General features: G+C 43.5%; 1 protein-coding gene and 1 long non-coding RNA gene across 7 annotated transcripts in view; one reads left to right on the plus strand and one right to left on the minus strand.

Annotated features, from left to right (window-relative positions):
* plppr1 (phospholipid phosphatase related 1) overlaps positions 1–15,028 on the minus strand; it is a 92,353-nt gene extending 77,325 nt beyond the window's left edge. The window contains exon 1 of one of the 4 annotated variants that reach the window (XM_060038840.1): positions 14,771–15,028. The gene's annotated coding sequence lies outside the window, so the exon portion shown is untranslated. The remainder of the gene's footprint in view (positions 1–14,770) is intronic. The other 3 variants (XM_060038838.1, XM_060038837.1, XM_060038836.1) reach the window with 3 other exon arrangements.
* A 1,196-nt stretch (positions 15,029–16,224) lies between these two features.
* LOC132447560 (uncharacterized) lies at positions 16,225–18,617 on the plus strand. Of its 3 annotated transcripts, none has more exons than XR_009523114.1 (4): positions 16,225–16,775; positions 17,188–17,691; positions 17,843–17,977; positions 18,117–18,617. It is a non-coding gene; the product is annotated as an uncharacterized LOC132447560 (long non-coding RNA). The 3 variants fall into 3 exon arrangements; XR_009523116.1 differs by having other exon boundaries at positions 17,188–17,544; positions 17,793–17,977; XR_009523115.1 differs by having other exon boundaries at positions 16,227–16,775; positions 17,188–17,544.
* The last annotated feature ends 1,176 nt before the right edge of the window (positions 18,618–19,793 follow it).

Raw genomic sequence — 19,793 nt, forward strand, 5'->3', positions numbered from 1 at the left:
GGCTGCGGACCGCATTCAAATTCCTCTTGTTTGCGGCGGAGGTGGGTGTAATTATAAAGATCGGACGCAGCTGTGCTGTCCTCCTTAATTGAAGGAGCAGGCAGAGAAAAGCTCTCTCCTGCTGTGCTTTCATTAAAATCAAATTCACAATGCCAGATAGTGATAAGACGTCCATTATGTCGCCGCCGGTCCAGAGATGTGTCAGGTGTGCACGAGAGACATACCGGACACTTTTGTTACTGCCATGTATACAGTAGGGGATCACATTTTAGGAACAGATCTATTCCGCATAGAAATCTATGCGGATCAGATGTGCCATGTAAGAGGCTAGTGTTAGAGGCTAGTGTTGCGCAGCGTGTCTGTGTTTCAAGTTTGAAGGTGGCCCTGCACGTTCAACGAGTTAACCTATAGTCAAGTGCCGTGTTGTCCATTATCCCTTATATAACCGCTATGTCAGTGACACAATTAGGCCTAGGCATTTTTTATTCTACAAATTCATATTATAGCTGTGAGAATTGTTAAGAAAAATCACCTCCATAGTCATAGGCTAGATTCACCTGAAATTATTCAAATGAATGCTTACAACTTACCACATTGAATAATATTTTTATATTTATTTTTGACTTGGCCACATGTTCGTAGGAGCAAACATGGGGCCCCACATATATGGGGGTAAAAGGGTCTAATTTTTGTCTAATTTTTTAGACAATATGCAGAATCTTTTCACTTACGAATTAACACGGTCGGCTATTTTTTGCCATCACGCCACCCTAGCCATATTATGGGCAACCTTGTTCCCCTTGGCTGTGATTTGAACTTGGAATTCCTCGTAGGAGTTCATAATAATACGCTGCTCGCCTTGTATGAAATACACCGCTCTCGGGCAATTTATTTTGCATAAGGGTGAGTCAAATGACGCGAGAAACGCCTCTTTTATGTGAACGCGCATTGAACCTAAAGCGGAAAACCTGGTTCAACTAATTTAATCTAAAGTGAGCGTCGTGGTACCATTTAACTCTGATTGCGAGTTGCGGCTCTGTGAAGCCAGGTTTTCCCAAGAAAGCCTGGGTATGTTCAGCGAGGTTCTTGGTATACCCCTTACTGAAGGCATTTATTTAATGGTCAAAATATTATTAATCAGTGACGTAAATATCGACAGTGGAACCGGTGCAGCTGCCCGGGGGCCCATACGCTGTCACATCCCCCCCCGTCAACAACTCAGCGCAAGGCAGGCACGGTCCAACGCCCCCCCCCCCCCAATCTCTCAACAACTCACAACTTGGGTGCACCATAAATACGTGCTGGTGCACCCAAATCAAAAATTTAGGCGCACCAGTGCACCCAAGGAAAAAGTTAGTCTGGAGTGTTACGAGCAGCATATGTGTTTGCGCGAGAATGGCAGTGTGCGTATGCTTGTGTGAGTGACGTCAGCGAGTGAGTGGACGAGCGAGGAGAGCGAGCGGTAGCGCGTGTGTCTAGTGAAGAAGCGAACGAGTCCAGTAAAATAAAGTACCCATCCTGTCAATAATCGGTGGCCGCTTCATTCTGACCTATAAGCAGACAAACTGCCAGTCAAATCACACAAAACAATAGAGACAGGATCACACAGGCAATTTTTTTCACGCTTGGCCCACTCTGGATAAATGTCGTTCATATCGCATATGAGGACTTCGACGGCTGGGGAGAAATGCAATCCTCCGTAGCCACGGAGAGCTGTCATCACAGAGAGGGCATCTCGTCGCATACTTACGGCATCGATAGGAGGGGGCGCTGTCAGCAGACTATTATTTCGACAAATTATTAGCAAATTTCAATCGGACAATTTGACCGGAGAGTTAGAAAGGGCATATCGCGCTTCTGCCTTCTCACACCGCGAGACAGGTTCGTGGTTCGTGGTTCGTGGTTCGAGTGTCGCGATTTCGGTTTCGATACGCGTATCGTTACAGCCCTAGCAGATACCTGTGTATTGTTTATCATATGCGGTAAGAGTGTAACATTTTCAACTCAGTTCCTTGGTAGCACCTACTTACAGTAAGAATCACTTCTGATGGAATAAAATGATGTGTATGAAAAACACTTCTTATCTATTGTTACTATTATATTGTTTAAAATGTACGCATATATTAAAATATATAGCGCATAAAAAGTGGCTGGTAAAAAATATGAGTGGCTGGTAGATTTTTAAATCTACCTGCCACAGTGGCTGGTGGGCTAATAAGGTTACAAGAATAAAGAATGTAATTGAACTATAGCCATTCAAATCCTGTAGCATAAGCCTATATCTCACATCATTCCCTCTTTATTCGATACTACGAGGAATGAGATACTGCATGCACAATGTATAGCACAAGGTTTTTCTGCCAGTACAAACTAGACTCAATATGAAAATAGACGGTTCCAATTAATACAAATGATACGAGTGACTGCATTTGGTTCAGCTTGAATCTTAGATCAGATATTGCTGTGATATTCCATGTTGGAAGACCCTTGTTGAGGTCTCTGCAAGCCTAGCGATGTCATGTCAACAGTAAGTCTTACTGATGTCCCTAGTGTTCACAGCTCTTAGTGACGTAAGTGATGCCACTGTTAACAGATAGTACGGCTCAGTGATGCCACTGCACATAATTAGCATCTCTAAGTGAGGTCACAATCCGTTACATCCTGGGAAATTCAGGCGATGTTAACACAGCGATTTCAACGATTCTTTGGTACGTAAATGTCTCTCAGGGATGCAAACACATGTATGACAAAAAAGAGAGAGCTACCCGAAGTCGGAAAAAATGTGATGGCATGATATCCTATTATCATGAGAAGACCTATGCTATATGCTATATGCCTAGAAAGATAAAAACTATATTAGTTACTCAGTTAAAGTGACTTTTTAAACTAAGTTAATTAATTTTCACACACACACAAACACACACCTCTGCATTGGGTTTCGGAGAAGCTGTGCAACACTTTGTGTAGTTATTGTTGTTGTCACTTTCCTCCGATGAATGCCTTACAGTGTGCATACAGGGCATGTACACCCCTGCTGGCATAATTAATTTCTTTAATGCAGAGTGTGCATTTAGCACATCCTTTTTTCTCCATTTTTTTGAAAAAATCGGACAGTGGAAAGTTATGCTTCACTGAATTCACCTCAGTCGTGACTTCTAATTTTAGGCCTGACCACTTCCAACTGCACTTGCACCCTGCGTCCTGCTGCACAATAAGTGCATCCTTCTCCGATATTTCCGACCACTATCCTCGGGTCGGGCCGGGCCTTTGATCAAGCGTTTTTTTATTGGCCTAATCTGAGGAGAAATCCATGCCATAAACAGAAATATTATAGGCCTTTATTACACAGGTCTTCTCAATGCCGCGGAAACGCTCCGTTCATTTTGGTAGTAGTCCGGTGACTTTAACCCCAGCGTTGTTACGTATTTTAAGAATCTAAGCTACCCACACATGGACCCAATGAAGCAAGACCAAACATATAAGCCGTAAATACCATACATAGCCACAAGGGGAGCAAGACCTTACTGAAGGCTGTAATACATACTTTAGCCACAGAAGGCAGCACCACAGACCAGGCGAGAAAGCCGAGGGTTATCTCACATCGGCTCCCCCCACTACTTCCGGACCGCGCTGGTCAGACCATAACAGCCAACAGATCCACATTGTCTTCAGAACTCTCTCGGCAGCGATTAGACACAGGGTTAGGTCTATTTTTCAGCTAGGAGAATACTCTTGCACGTGCTAAGGCACATCTTCAATCTCTCTTTACTTCAGAGCATCAGTTTACCATACCGAAAATACTTTATACAAATAAAGTCTCTTTAAAGCTATTCCTTTGGATTCGACCCCTCTTTCCTTGAAGAACTCTGCAGTGACCAGTGAAATTGGCGTGCGTAAGTGCGGTCAACAGAAAGAATTCACTCCAAGCTCACTCTCCTCAATCCGAAAAAGCGACCAGGTGAATGCGATCACATATGACCACTTCTATTAATGCCTCTGCAGCAGCAGCCCAGCGGTCTCCATCACATCTCCTCCTCGCTGCTCCAGCCATACATCCTGAGCTTGAGCATGATGAAAAGCTTTTGCAGACAGTAGTCCCATCATGGTTCTTTCCTCCCACCACCATTCACCTGTGATGTCACTTTAGCAGTGTCATTTCCTAATGAAAAGCAATCACACAATACTCCCACACTCATCACCTGTTACCCCTGCCCCTTAACCTCAACACTGATCTAAAGAGGTTGAATTATATGTGTTAAGTCCCTTTTGCCTCTAGTACAATGGACAGGTTGAAGAGCCTGTTTAAAGTAGTAGAATCTTAGCCTGACCAGACCCCTCTATCGACAGTGGATCCCTTTATACAACCTGACACACACACACACACACACACACACACACACACACACACACACACACACACACACACACACACACACACACACACACACACACACACACACACACACACACACACACACACACACACACACACACACACACACACACACACACTTTGGTGGCATTGGTGCACTTCGTCATATATTCAAGATTAATATTAAAGTCATATTGTGTACGATTTAGCCACTCCCAGTAAGTAGGCAGGAGATCTTCAGAAAACTAAGGCCCCGTCCACCCGTCCTTTGTTCGTGGTGAAACGAACAAAGTCTCGTCCGTTCTGGCCGACTGTCCAGACGGAGCCGGCGGATCCGGTGCCCGAAAACGCACTTTTCTGAAACCAGGTGCCAGGGTGGATTCAAATAAAACCGGACCTATGCGGTTTAGTGTTAGGATTCGTGTGGACGCCTGAAACGCAAACGATGACGTCATCGCCCCACTACCAGCTTGGCGACGTTAGAGTTGCATTGATTTTTGATTTGTACTATTTTTTATTATGCATTCACGCAATGACTCCGTCTTTACGGAGATATTCCTGAAACGCATCAAAGGAAAACGGAAGGGAAAAGATCGTTCCCGTGTGGACGGGGCATTAAACACAGTAATCAAATCTGTCCAATCGAACTGCCTGTGCAACTCGTTTCCAGGCGAGAAAAACAAGCAAAGATCCCCGACATCAGGAACATGATTGGTCAAAACAAGTTAGGAGCTAATTTGAACTAGAGGTGTACGGTATAAACGGTTCTGACGGTATACCGGTGTGAATTTTCGCTACGGTAGGGATTTTGACGTTACCGCGGGACCGGTGTGACAAGTAGATGAACACTTTCTTTTTTCCCCCTTTTATTTTGACGAGCGCAGAAGCAATGACATCATCACAATGCGTCCAGGCAGCCCGCGTAAGCATCACAATGTTTACAAACATATCCATGTGCACTAGGGCTGTAACGATACGCGTATCAAACCGAAAATCGCGATACTCAAAGCCACGATCCTGTCTCGCGGTGTGAGAAGGCAGAAGCGCGATATGCCCTTTCTAACTCTTCGGTCAAATTGTCCGATTGAAATTTGCTAATAATTTGTCTAAATAATAGTCTGCTGACAGCGCCCCCTCCTATCGATGCCGTAAATATGTGACGAGATGCCCTCTCTGTGATCACAGCTCTCCGTGGCTACGGAGGATTGCATTTCTCCCCAGCCTTCGAAGTCCTCATATGCGATATGAACGACATTTATCCAGAGTGGGCCAAGCGCGAAAAAAATTGCCTGTGTGATCCTGTCTCTATTGTTTTGTGTGATTTGACTGGCAGTTTGTCTGCTTATAGGTAGGAATGAAGCGGCCACCGATTATTGACAGGATGGGTACTTTATTCTACCGGACTCGTTCGCTTCTTCACTAGACACACGCGCTACCGCTCGCTCTCCTCGCTCGTCCACTCACTCGCTGACGTCACTCACACACGCAGACGCACACTGCCATTCTCCCGCACACACATATGCTACTCGTAACACTATGCCTCGTTATTGCGACGTTCATATTTTTCCTCATCTATTGAAAGTTAGGCTATTAAACATGTTGCATTCTATACGGCCTGATTATGTCATTATTTAAGCTACATAGCCTAATAAGAAGCGCTAATAAGGATATTTGAATAAACCAACCAAACAGTTAAAGGGGCCCTATTATGCCTACCAGCAAAAAGCATCCTCCAACTGCAATCTTTGGTTATTTCTTTATTAATTTAGCTATACTTTAATAGTATTCTTTCGGTTCAAATCTGTTCAGTGTTCCAAATTATTTATTAAATGTTACATTAAGATAATTGGTATTTAAGTGTTGTTTAAATAAAATGCTTTTTAAATTTAAAAGAATCGTGGGATGTATCGAACCGTGGGTCAAAAATCGTGATACAAACCGAATCGTGAATTTGTGTATCGTTACAGCCCTAATGTGCACAACATGCACGAGAGAACGGCAGTGGCTTAACAGACGGAGATATGGCTGAAAGCACAGCACGCGAGGAAGAGGAGCAGTTGGTGAAAAAGAAGGGTTCACATTCCATTATCTGGACGTGGTTTGGTTTTAAAGTGTCAGACACCGAGCAGAAAACTATCAACTGCAAATTGTGCAAGAAAACAGTGGTGGCAAACGGCGGTAATACCACTAACCTTTTCCATCACTTACAAAGAAATCACGTGTTGGAATATGAAGAGAGCCAAAGGATGCGGCCTCCGCAGACTAGCAGCGGGAAGAAAAGAGCTGTCTCAACGTCTCAAACATCGCTCACGCAGGTATTTTCCAGAGGCAGTCCTTGCGACAAAAAAAGCCAGCGGTGGAACGAGGTAACAAACGCCGTCACTGTTTACCTGTGCAAAGATATGGTTCCATTTCAAACGGTCGATCGAAAGGGATTCAAAGATATGGTCAAGGCACTGGATCCCAGGTACGTGTTACCTGCGCAAACACATTTCAGTCGAATTGAGATGCCGAAACTGTACGTCAAGGTCCGCGAGCAAGTGGAGAAAGAAATCCGAAACATCAAACATTATGCAACGACCACTGACTTATGGTCAAGTCGGACAATGGAGCCTTATCACAGTTTGACCATCCATTTCATCAACAACAAGTGGGAGTTGTGCAGCAAGTGTTTACCAACGTCATATTTCACCGATGACCACACTGGGGATGCAATCGTCCAAGGCTTGAGGGAATCGCTTGAATCATGGGGACTTAAAGAAGAGTCGCAAGTATGCATCACCACCGACAATGGCGCAAATGTTGTGAAGGCAGTGGCACTGAACGACTGGACCAGATTGCAGTGCTTTGGCCACCGGCTGCACCTCGCCATCGGTAGGTCTAAATGTTTTTTTTAATTCTATTTTTAATGTACAACTACACGGGGCATTATCTCCACCTAATGGTTCATTTTACACTGTTCATATATCCTTGTAAGTATTTCAGTCAGTGTACTGTAATAGGTGAGGATGTCTTTTAAAAACGTCTTTCTAAATATATTTTTTTCTGGTCTGTCAGGTTATCCTATATTTAAAATTTTTGATTTGTATACACAACCAGTGTGAATTTGCAATTATGCATGACAGGCTATTTTCTCAAAAATTATCAGGATGTGTGTATATAGAATAATTCCTAATCATTATCATTATTCTTTATATATATATGCACATACCTTTATTCATTTTATGAATATATATTATTTTATGTTGCGTGTTCTCAAATAACATAAAATGTATGTGGATGTGTGTACATATAGAATAATGAATTATTTATTTTACAGAGAGAAGTGCCAGAGTGTTGTTGAACGTGCAGTCGGCATATGTAAGAAGATTGTGAGTGCGTTTTCCTACTCATGGAAAAGGAAGAGAGAATTGGCTGATGCCCAGGCTGAACTTCGACTACCTCCTCACCGCCTCATCACCGAAACACCAACCAGATGGGGATCTCGCCAGAAAATGATCCAAAGGGTGATCGAACAGGAAAAAGCCATATCTCAGGTCCTTAGGGCTGAAAGGAAAACCCGTCACCTGGTGCCATCATGGCAAGAGATGGATGTTCTGGAGTCAGTGAGCAAGACCCTTGGCCCCCTGATTGAGTTCACTGATGCACTCTCCGGAGAAGAATATGTCAGTGTATCATACCTCAAACCTGTGCTCCATCTTCTCAACAACACTGTCCTGACTCCAGCTGAAGATGACACAGACCTGACAAAGGATATGAAGAAGTCCATCCTCAAGTATTTAAATGAACAATACTCTGAGGCTGCCACAGATGACCTGCTAGACATGGCCTCCCTCCTAGATCCAAGTTTCAGAGCAACATACATCGCAGATGACAGGAAAGAATATGTAAAAAATAAAGCTGCAGCAGAGATTACGTCACTGCTGAAAAGACAGGCTAATTCTACCGAAGAACTCTGTATTCCTGCCACCAGTGCCCCTTCAGAGAGGGCATTCAGCATTGGTGGCAACATTGTGACCTGCCACTGATCTGCTCTGAAGCCAGAGACAGTTGACAGACTTGTCTTCCTTGCTAATAACCTGTAATACAACAGCCACTTTCAGAAATGAATGAGTCATAAGAAGCGATGTTAAATTACAATATTTGTTAAGCAAATTTTGTTTGTTTCTGTTGTACTTTTTTTGTTTGTTGCACTATGTAGGCCTATTCATGCTTTGTTACTGAAGAGCAGCAACTTATTTTTAATGTTGTGTTATGAGAGTTGTTGAATCATGTTTATTGTTTGGGGAAAAAGTTTCTCTCCTGCTATTATTGAATTTAATATTATGCTGCTATATTTTATTGTTTTAAGGGTAAAAGCAATGAGGCCAAGTGAACATAGACACAATGTGCAATTATGACAGTTCTTGCAATACTGTTGCTGAAGAAGAGTCACTTACTTGGTTTCAACAAATATACCATTGTGGTAGTTTTATTTTGTTCAAGTTGGTTGAGGGAACGATACCTCCATTCCAGCTGCACTTGAATTCAGTTTGTATTTTAACTTTGTGCAGCTTGATTATATTGTATTTCAACACTTCTGTACTATGTGAAATGTGTCCTAGTAATACAAAAGTACTGTAATAGCTGCCTAACCAGTATTTTACCAATTCAGAAGCATTTACATAGAAACTAAAAGATAAAATTAAAATACCGCGATATAATACCGTTACCGTCTATGCCTCAAAATACCGTGATATCAATTTTAGTCCATACCGTACAGCCCTAATTTGAACTTTAGTTAATCTAAAGGTTTTTTTCCCACTTTCGTCAGAGCAGGCAGCAGGAATAATGACAAATAAACACTATAATGACAAACGATGACGACCTTGCCCTATTTAACGTGTTTATTACTGCATAGTGCATACATTACATAAGCACTTCTTATTGGTCAAAGTAGTGAACAGATGACTGCCTCAACATGTTGAGGCTTCCTTCAACTCCCTTATGCAGAAGGATTGAAAAACATAGGATTTGAAATGTCATACAAGAGACAACAGAAGAGGAAACAAAGTAGAAAGAACGAAACACAGACATTCTGTACAGAATGGCCTGTTCTTATGGTTTACCTTCTCTCTTTTACGTCCAGATGGTCATTGAGATGGATTGCTAGGAAGTATTTGATGGCAGAGCACCTAAGAGGGGGGGGGATGGTATGGGCCAGATCTCTGGGGCCCCCTGACCCAGCCACTGGACCCCAGGTCCTGGAGCGCTGTGGGTCCGCTACAGGCTCTGTCTGATTGACACATCGTCAGTGTGTTAATGTGTGTGCATGTGTTTGTGTGTAATGGCGTACACATGTTTTTGAATGTGTGTATGCATGTGTTTTTAGATTATGCTCCCATGGTAATGGTTGACTGCGCCATACCAACTTAAAAGAGGACATTGGCTGTACTTTATGAGGCTAAAGATACTGATCAATATACCACTATCTTGGTATATCTTGAGTGACTTATCACATGATCTTGTCTTAATAATAAGCCTCACTGTGTGCAGTCTGAAAAGTAAGGGTGTGTGTGTGTGTGTGTGTGTGTGTGTGTGTGTGTGTGTGTGTGTGTGTGTGTGTGTGTGTGTGTGTGTGTGTGTGTGTCCCTTCAGATTGGCTCTAAATTTAGATCAAACAAGCCCTTGTTCATAATATATTCAATGTTTTCCGCCATTTTCTTCTTAAAAACCTCCTGCATTGGAATTGGTAGTATTCCCAGCTAAATAAGGGAATCACTGTGTCTCAAGAATACCGTTTCATTGAAGAGGATCTTTCCAAAATACACCTGCTGACTGTAAGACGTAAGCAAAATAATATATATTTGCCAATAGGTTTGGCAGGTTCACAGGTAAATTAAACATGGGAGAGAATACAAATAAATATTGATTGTCAATTGATGAAACCAATATAGAACACAGACAGACACTGAAAATTACGAAGGTATTGGGATGAATACAGATGGTGAAATATGCATAGATCCAAAGGAAATAGATGTGAATGGCTGTACGCTGTTTGAATATTGTGGTCAATGGTCTGCATTTATATAGCGCTTTATCTGTAACCAGTGGCCACCCAAAGCGCTTTACAATATTGCCACACAATCTCCCATTCATACACACATGCATACACCGACAGCGGAGTCAGCCATGCAAGGCGACAGCCAGCTCGTCGGGAGCAGTTAGGGTTAGGTGCCTTGCTCAGGGACACCTCGACACACTCTAGGAGGAGCCGGGGATCGAACTAGCAACCTTGCGGTTACCAGCCAACCCACTCTACCTCCTGAGCTAGTGCCGCCCATGTCATTGTGCTTCTCATGGAGCGGGTGACACAAATTAATGAACCATTAATCTTGCTAACAGCTTCAACATGGAAACAAACAGTTACAGGGTACGACTCCCAAATGGAGCGATTTATTGAAGACCCCTATGTCCGAAATCAGCTGTAGCTGAAGTTCCTGCAAGGCACTTTGGAAAAAGACCAATTTAAGAAAGTTTCAATAAGCAAACTTCAGGCGGGCAACAGCCTATAAAGTAGATCTCCAGATTCTCCAAACATCTCGCTCTTCCTTTAAAGGAACACTTCGCCCATTTGCGTTAAGCTTTTGGTCGTGCATCATTCCCTAATTTGCCCCTGAGACAGGAGATATCTGTATCTACCTCTAACACATCCTGCTTTAAATGACAAATAATTACGTTTTTTGCATCATTTAAAAGAGGAAATGTAAGAGGGGGGGATTCTAAGACTACAAGCACTAGTTCCTCATTTTCAAACCCGCCTATAGGGGGTGGGACCCACTGACGCTACAGACTTATTACAGATCAGTGTCAGTGTGTGGGACTACACTTGCAGAAACCTGCATAAACTAACATGTAGCGACCATGGCGTCAGGTACCAAAGCTCTCCCGGTGCAGAGCGCCCGGACTCCCACCGGAGCCCCGGCGGCTGCGGAGCCCCGGTGGCGGAATGGGATGTCGGAACAGAGGGTTTAATTTTTTTTAACAAAGGGACGTCGGACTAGTGGGCTGTAGATCAGGGGGGTGGCCTGTTGAGCTGTGCATTGTCGTCTTCAATCCAGAAACGCCAAAAAGTCACTGTCTGCCTTTTCTCGGTCAAGAAGGCACCAAATGAGAAATGTATGTTACTATTCGACTACATATATAACCCACTTTCAATACAGATTCATGTTTCCACCGGTGAAATGCTCCTCGTATATATATCACAAGTCTCTCTGACCTCTCTCTCCTTCTACAACTCTCTCTCATGCCATCTCCTTCTCTCTCCAGCTCTCTCTCCCTCTATCCATCTGCCTCTCTACCGCCCTCTCCCCCATCTCCTATACCTCTCCTGTCTCACTACCTTCCTCTATTAAGTGTTTGAATGAGGCTGATTGGCTCCAACATCTGGCTATGGAGTATGGGCCAGTCACAAAGTAATCCAAGCTAATAAAGAACCCATCCACTGGTTAAACCTGTCAGGCTGGTGAAATCCTGCAAGACTCCTTTTTTGTCTGTCATATTAGCTTCTGGTAACAGTGCTAGCCTTTGGCTAATCTGCTTTAGATAAACCTAACACAGGTCATAACATCCATATCCCTCCTGAAGTAGTACAAGCCTAAGGGACACATTGTGTGTATCGGCCCTGTTTGGATAAATAAGCATATGTGTGACAAACACATACAGGCTCATGAAAGCCTCTCTCCCTCTTTCTCCAAGGTGTTTGTCTTTCAAAGAGCGCTATTTCTTCTGTGTGTGTGTGTGTGTGTGTGTGTGTGTGTGTGTGTGTGTGTGTGTGTGTGTGTGTGTGTGTGTGTGTGTGTGTGTGTGTGTGTGTGTGTGTGTGTGTGTGTGTGTGAAGAGGTGTCAAGTAACAAAATACAAATACTTTGTTAACTTACTTAAGTAGAAATTTTGGGTATCTATAATTTACTTCTACTTCTTAGATTCTCACGCACTTATCTGTACTTTCTACTCCTTAATTAAAAAAAATGGCCTCGTTACTCCTATTTAATTTCGGCTTGTTTTTATTCCGCCGGCGTTAAAAAAAATACAAAGAAAAAGACCTATCCAGATATTTCGCGCCATCGGATAGAGTGAATTTGATTGGTTGGATGAGAATAGAAACATATACCATTCTGACAATTGGTTTATACGCGATCCATGGCACCTGCGCATGACCAGAGCCCGTCTACATTCTCTGACATGACAGAAATCTCGCCACATTCCATTTCCAGCTACGAAATAGCAGACGTAGATGAGCGAAATGTCCCAACCAAGCACCAGTGAGGAGGTTGGTAGCCAAGAAGACCAGCCAACCCTTCTACATCCCTGGCCGTACCTGGAAGATTTTTTTGAAATGGTTGGATGCAAAAACAACTCAGTTCTTACTCGTTACATCTTAAATTCCTGCAGTTATGCTTGGATACATACATTTACATTCCCAATAAAGGCTTTTGATAACATGCCTCTGAAGTTTGACTTTTTGCACCATTCCAATAGTTACAGGGAACTAGTCATCATATCTTCCGCTCCATGAAACACATGTTAATGCTCAGTAATACACATATATGGTTCTTTAATGTATTTGCATTGTACTAATATGCGTTCATTTTCAATGGGCATAAATGTGTCTGAAACAGGTGCATCCCAATTTTTTCAACATTAACATTATAGTCATTAGATGGCCTTTAGCAAAATGTTTTTTTGGGGGAAGTTGGGAAATGTGCTATAGAGGTGTGCTGTGTGTGTGTCACTAATTCACGGATGGGATAAATGCAGTGACCAAATTCCTTGTATGTGTGAGCATACTTGGCAAAAAGCTGATTGTAATTCTATAGGGCCCTGTGGCACACCCTCAGCTTTTGTCCTTAATGGCATTTTTTCCCCTTGCATTACTTTTACTTTAATACTTTAAGTAGTTTTGAAACCAGTACCATTATACTTCTACTTAAGTAAAAAGCTTGAGTTGATACTTCAACTTCTACAGAAGTATCTTTAAATGCTAGTATCTATACTTCTACTTGAGTAATGAATGTGAATACTTTTGACACCTCTGTGTGTGACACACAACCAAGATGTATAGCACGCAGGACGTGGTTCATAAACCTCACCAGTAGCCACATTGGCCATCAAAGGTCAGCCCCAAAACACAGGAAGGCACTATAGCCGCAGGTAGTATCTAGCTAGGCTATATTCTAATACTTGTGTTCACCTGACGTTACACATTTGCAACAGTTCCACATTATCCTTGTGTGCGATATGATGAATAAAACAGAAATCATCTGCCATTAACATTCCAGGTCACAATGATGAATGTTTGAGGTCCTGCTGTGTTGGAGAAGTATATGGCACGTCACGTGGGACAAATACAAAGAATCAACACGTCTTATTTTCCTCTGGATTGTTAATCTGCCCTCCATCTCCATCACATGTCAGAACTTCAAAGAATCATATATTATGTGTCATTCAAATACACCGAGCATTATAATGATATAATGACTCAGAGCCCTATACTTTAACGTAAGAGTGATAGAAGCAACAGGCCCAATACAGGCGTATACCATCATAAGGACGTCCACCAAATCTGGAGTACGGGGATGCAACTACGCTATAATAAACAGAAATAATCATATTGCTATGAAAGTCAATATCATCAAAAGTGTCTGGCTCGCTAGACTGTAGTAGGTTAGTATTAGGTTTGATGAGTTTTTTCAACTATACATTTAAATGATCACAGATTAATAACGTCCAGTAGTCGTGGTCAGAGTGATGCCTTATCTCATCAGCATCACTGTAACACATGGCTCGGTGGAAGATGTGAATCCTGTCCGAATTAGCAACAGTCGGGGGTCTGCAATAGGAATGTGGAGGTTGGGGGGCGGGGAAAGGAGAATGTGCTCCGACCAAAGACACATTATATGGGGACTAGAAACGACTAATTGCCGCTAATCACTGATTGCAGTCAATAAGAAATCCTCTGTAGTCTCCTCGTTGTCGCCCTCGTATTTTCTCTGCTGAGCCCAGCCGGGTATGAGGTCGGGGTTACTTGCAGGGACAGCAGGTGTCTATCAAGCTCTATCTCGCATCTCCTCCATCGATCCGAGCCGCTAAGACTACGACCGATCCCATCGCACGACCATAGTAACCATACGTCCTATGTGCATTGTGTTTCATTCACAAAAACGTCCATCGCCGCTCCGCGACCATGCATCCGAAGCGGAGGCCATTTAAAGACAGAGAAGACGCTCCGCTTCCCAGATGTCCGGACGTGCCCGCTCTCCCTCTGCCCAGGCATGGCCACAGACAGACAATAGCACATCACGGCGGTGCTGGTGGAGGAGGTGAACACACAGAGTCTGCGCTCGGCTGAGGTCTTACCGTATTGGGAGGAGGCTGAATCCATCCAAGAGAGACACGTGAAATGGTCTCCAAACGCGTTCATACCACTACTCCCATCGATCAGGAAAGCCACATTGCTTCTCCGTTTGTGATGACTACCACGCAGCGTGTGTGCGAGCGTACAGTTCACTCACTGCTCGTGCACGTGGACAAGAATGTGTGCTGCCGTGCCTGTGACGTAGGATGGGAGTGGCTAGCAGACACGCACACGCATGGTTGGACGGTGAAGCGCACTGGTTCACGTTGGGACCCTACGAGACGTATACGGTCTATCGACTGTCTGTCCGAGTCCGACACGTCCAGTGTGTCCACCCCCCCGTGCCCCAGACAGACCTGTCACCAGGTCAACAATCCGATTTTTTTCCATGAATGAATTATGAATGTTGAGTGAGTGTAATCTGATCGAGTCGACAAGAAGAAAGGCGGAAGGAATTTATACAAACAATAAATAAATATATTTTAGTACAATAACCTCAAAGTCTTCATAATTAATGAGTGTTTCAAATCAATGCCACTGCAGTTAATTTAGCTTTAGATTGAATGCAAATAATTGTAGCAGTTGCCAAACTGAAACATAAAATCCCAAATGTACGCTCATAAAGAGTATGCCTACACAAGGCGTCCTAAATAAAATGTAGTAAAAAGCGATCGAATAGGATTTAAATCGAGTGGTGGACTTGAAGCAGGTGTAACGATGCTTTTAGCATCCTACGAGTAGGCCTACCCCTGGAATCCTCGTTAGCTACGAGCGTTTTCACGACGTTCGCTACCAACGATGCTTTCGAAAACTGTACGATGCTCGTACGACGCACTTCACGATCCTAGGCTAACGATGCTTTCGGGAAACTGCCCTGGGCCTCGATGGTAACGAATGTCGTGAAAACGCTCGTAGCTAACGAGGAATCCAGGGGTAGGCCTACTCGTAGGATGCTAATTAAAAAATTCGGAGTATGTGTGGCAGGTTGAGCTATACCTCTGGCTGGTCTCGGAGTATGATTGGGCGAGCCATAGCCATCCTGATTAGGGGGGCGGACTTTATTTTAATATAAGGTCGGTGGACGTCATCGGGAGGGATATGTCCTACCCGTTGTTTTGCTTCCGGGGCGTCCATTACTCGGTGGCGTAGGCTGGAAGTTGGTTGCTTACGAATTAGGTGCTGGTTTGGGATCACCTGGAGGTAGGCTGCTATTAATTTACTATTCTCGTCAGTCAACGTATGTAAACCAAAGGCTAACCCTTCTCCGGTTGTGCTGTTAGCCGTAGATGAGCTGCGACTTCGCTCTCCATGACCGGCGGTTCCAAACGGAGGCATTCATCGGCCCCATGCCTTGAAGTGGATCGTGGCCAATTACCCCGACGTCACCGAAGGGCTGCTGTTCTGTTGCGCCACAAATTAACTCTCACATGCATGACGACCTGCATGCGCACTTAATAGGGGATTATCACGCTTCCTGGTTCCGGTGGCGGGATTTGTCTTCGTTGTGCATGAACACTTCCGGCGCACTTCCACCATGGCTGAAACAAAGGCGAGATGTCACTGCTCTCTGTTCCACTTTGTACATCTAACAAACAACACCAACCCTACTTAAGTTTTCATGGATTCCCGACTGAAATGAGTCTAAGGAAGAAGTGGATTCAAGCGGTTCGCCGGGATGAAGGGCCAAACTTTAAAATAAAACAAGGTAGCATGTTTGTTTGTAGCCGGCACTTTAGTGAATCAGACTACAAACGCTACAGCTAGCAACCAACCGGGGTCACACCAAGCGACTGAAAATTGGGTCTGTACCCTCCCGTTTCCAGTGGAACAACTGGGGACTGCCAAGAAGGGGGTCTGTTTATAAAAGAGCATCAACTCGCTTAGGCCATGACGTTCACCCATCCCTTCCCCTGGAGCAACCGCTGCCCTGTGAATAAGAGCCGATGGAGGAGATCTCAGCTTCGGTGGTGATGACAGAACATGATTTCGGTTCTGCTCCTAAACCAGGTTTGTCAGTGTTTGTTAGTGTTCTGAAATATTGGCCTACTATTACCCCATACTGTTCTTAAACCACCTACCTGACAGGATGTACTACCTATGGTTTAATCACAGAATTGGCTATTAGTAGGTTATACCGAGGAGGTAGGTCAACTTTTCAGAACTCAGGCACAACATGTTTAGTCTTATTAATGTCCCAGCATTTGACCAAACCACAATGTGAAAAGCTTCATCACAAGTACAAATGTTGCATTTTATATCTTACTTAATTAATTGTAAAGGTGAATATTGAGCTATAAAAAGCAAAATTTAAAAGCAATATTGAGCTACAAAAAGCAATTTCTTTAGAGGTCCAAACTGCTTCCAATATGCAAGTCACAGCCAAAATCTGGGTTAGATGTTTTAATTTCATCTCATACAGGTGCACTGGATGCTGCTGCTGTAAACATACAGCAATTGGAAGAAACAGTCAAGGAGCTGATGAGAGCTGTCACAGCTGAAAGTGGTTCAAGTGCATTTTCACAGATTCTGTGTCTCAGACGCGGACATCCTTTTTTACACCAGATTCACGTCAAGAGATGTTTTTTGTGACTTCTGGGAGGTTATTCAACCATCTGCCTCCATGTTGGTTTATTGGTCGAAAGCTCAGAAAAAGATACAAACATTTGAACCCATTTCTCCCAGTCCAACGTGTAGACTGCAACTGGTTGAGTTTTTTCTCTTCTGCTGCCGGGTTGCTGCAGGCCTGCAAGAGAAGGTGCTGGCTGACATGTTTCAGGTCAGTGTGTCCACTGTCTACCATGTTGTTATACCGTGGGCCAACTACCGTTACCTGCTCCTTGGCTCCCTCCCCATCTGGATGAGTAAACTGCAAGTCAAGAACACCATGCCAAGATAATTTGTGCAGTACAGTCCAGATGTTCAGGTAATCATCGACTGCACCAAGGTGCAGTCGATGATTACCCGAACATCATCTTACAAGAACACAACAACCTTTAAGGCCTTGATTGGGATTGCCCCTTGTAGTGCTGTGACTTTTGTGTCAAGTCTCTTCACCGGCTCCATCTCCGACCCAGAGCTGACTGAACGAAGTGGACTGCTGGATTTACTGGAGCCAGGAGATGGCTGCATGGCAGACAAGGGTTTCACCATCGAGAAGCCACTAGCTGATCGTGGGGCAACGCTGATTATACCACCCTTCAAGATGACAGGTAGGCATGAAAGGAATGAACATTTTAAATTAAAACTTTGACCCAAATGTGACCATTAAGATATGCAGACAAATGTTTAAGATGGACTGAAGCACTCACAATAATATTACTAATTAATTTATCTCTAACCACTGCGCAGTTCACTGAAGAGGATGCTCTGAAAACACAAGCAATCGCTCGACTTCGAATCCTCGTAGAAAGAGCAATAGGCAGAGTCAAGGAATACCGCATCTGGGAACACACTGTCCTTTCACCTTGTCTGCGACAGTCAATCAGCTGTGGACCGTCTGCTGTGTGATGACCAACTTCCAGGGACCACTTGATTTAAAAGGCTACATCCCTGTTGAATAGTGTTTCTACTCAAACATGTACCTATAAATATTAAATATAAATATTAAAACGAGAGGCACTGAACATTTGGATTGGTCCCTTCATTTTTTCCGGAGCTGTAATTTTGTACACTGAAAACATTGTATATATTGAATGACATGTAATGTAATTGAATGAGAAGTCTTTCATCTATAATCAATTTTAAAGTCCAGTCAGTCCATCCTGAAAGTATTCAAAATAATGTTAATATATAATGTAGTAAATGATGTACTCAGAAAAAGAGAATGAATTAAATCCTTTTATTCTTTCAGTTCCTTTATTCATTCAGTTCATTTCACATTCATTTCACTTTCTGCTGAAGATACACATTCATATATGTACCAAAGAAGTACAAATCTACCTTATTTTTCATCTCTTATCATTTCATCCCTCCAGACAGAGCTGACGCCAAACCGACGTTAGCATAAGCCAACCTACCTAGCGTAAGCTAGCTAGCAGACACTCGCATTCGTAGTCGTTATATTTCTCGAAAAATAAACAATCCCTTGTCCAGTTTGGAGCGGGCTGTTATGGAGTGTTGTTCGGTAAGTCTGTGAACTTCAGAAAACGTGACTTTGGGTACATTTACCAGGGATGTCGTGAAAGTGAACTGCCGGTCCTCCATCATCAGTTCGCCAGAGTGATGAGTGGTTCACCGGATGTCACAGTGCACAATGAACACCGAATGCGGAAGTACTACGTATCAGCGTGATAATCCCCTATTGTTTTCTTTGTTTTATGTTTATTCAGTTAAGCAGTGGTGTGCTGCCCGTCTGCCCTGCCTGCCCTGCATGGCATGCCGCTTACTGTTTGTGCTAACGTGGTTGTCCAGTGTTGTGCGTCCCCTGGCTCTGCTTGACCTGCATGCGCATTCTATTGTTTTCTTTGTTTTATGGTATTCAGCTACGCAGTGGTGTGCTGCCCGTCTGCCCTGCCTGGCATGCTGTTTACTGTATGTGCTAATGTGGTTATGCAGTGTTGTGCGTCTCCTGGCTCTGCTGACCTGCATGCGCATTCTATTTTCTTTGCTTTATAGGTTAATGCTACGCATTGGTGTGCTGCCCATCTTCTCTGCTTGACCTGCATGCTGCTTTATGCTTTTGTTTGTTTAATTTGTCGGTTCTTTTCATTTCTTTTCATTTAGTTTATTCGTCCAGTCTGCTACATTTATTGTGTACATCTTGTGTGTAATTAGTATCCAGTAGTTCTAATAAATTATATTCATTTGAATTCAAGTCTCTGGCCCAGATTGTACGAACTTGTATTGCCTAAAGCTTTTGTAGCGTCTCGGGGGTGGCTATAGCACGTGTTAGCTAGCACAGTTCTGGTCCTGGGGTATCCCCTCCCCTAGGTGGCGTTGTCGACATCTAACAAATTCTTGCCACGGTCACAATTGGCGTTGTCGGCAGGATGCACTCCTTAAAGGCTGAGACTTGGGTTCTTTCAT

Source organism: Gadus macrocephalus, chromosome 19, assembly GCF_031168955.1.
Source record: "Gadus macrocephalus chromosome 19, ASM3116895v1".
Taxonomy (NCBI): Eukaryota; Metazoa; Chordata; class Actinopteri; order Gadiformes; family Gadidae; genus Gadus; species Gadus macrocephalus.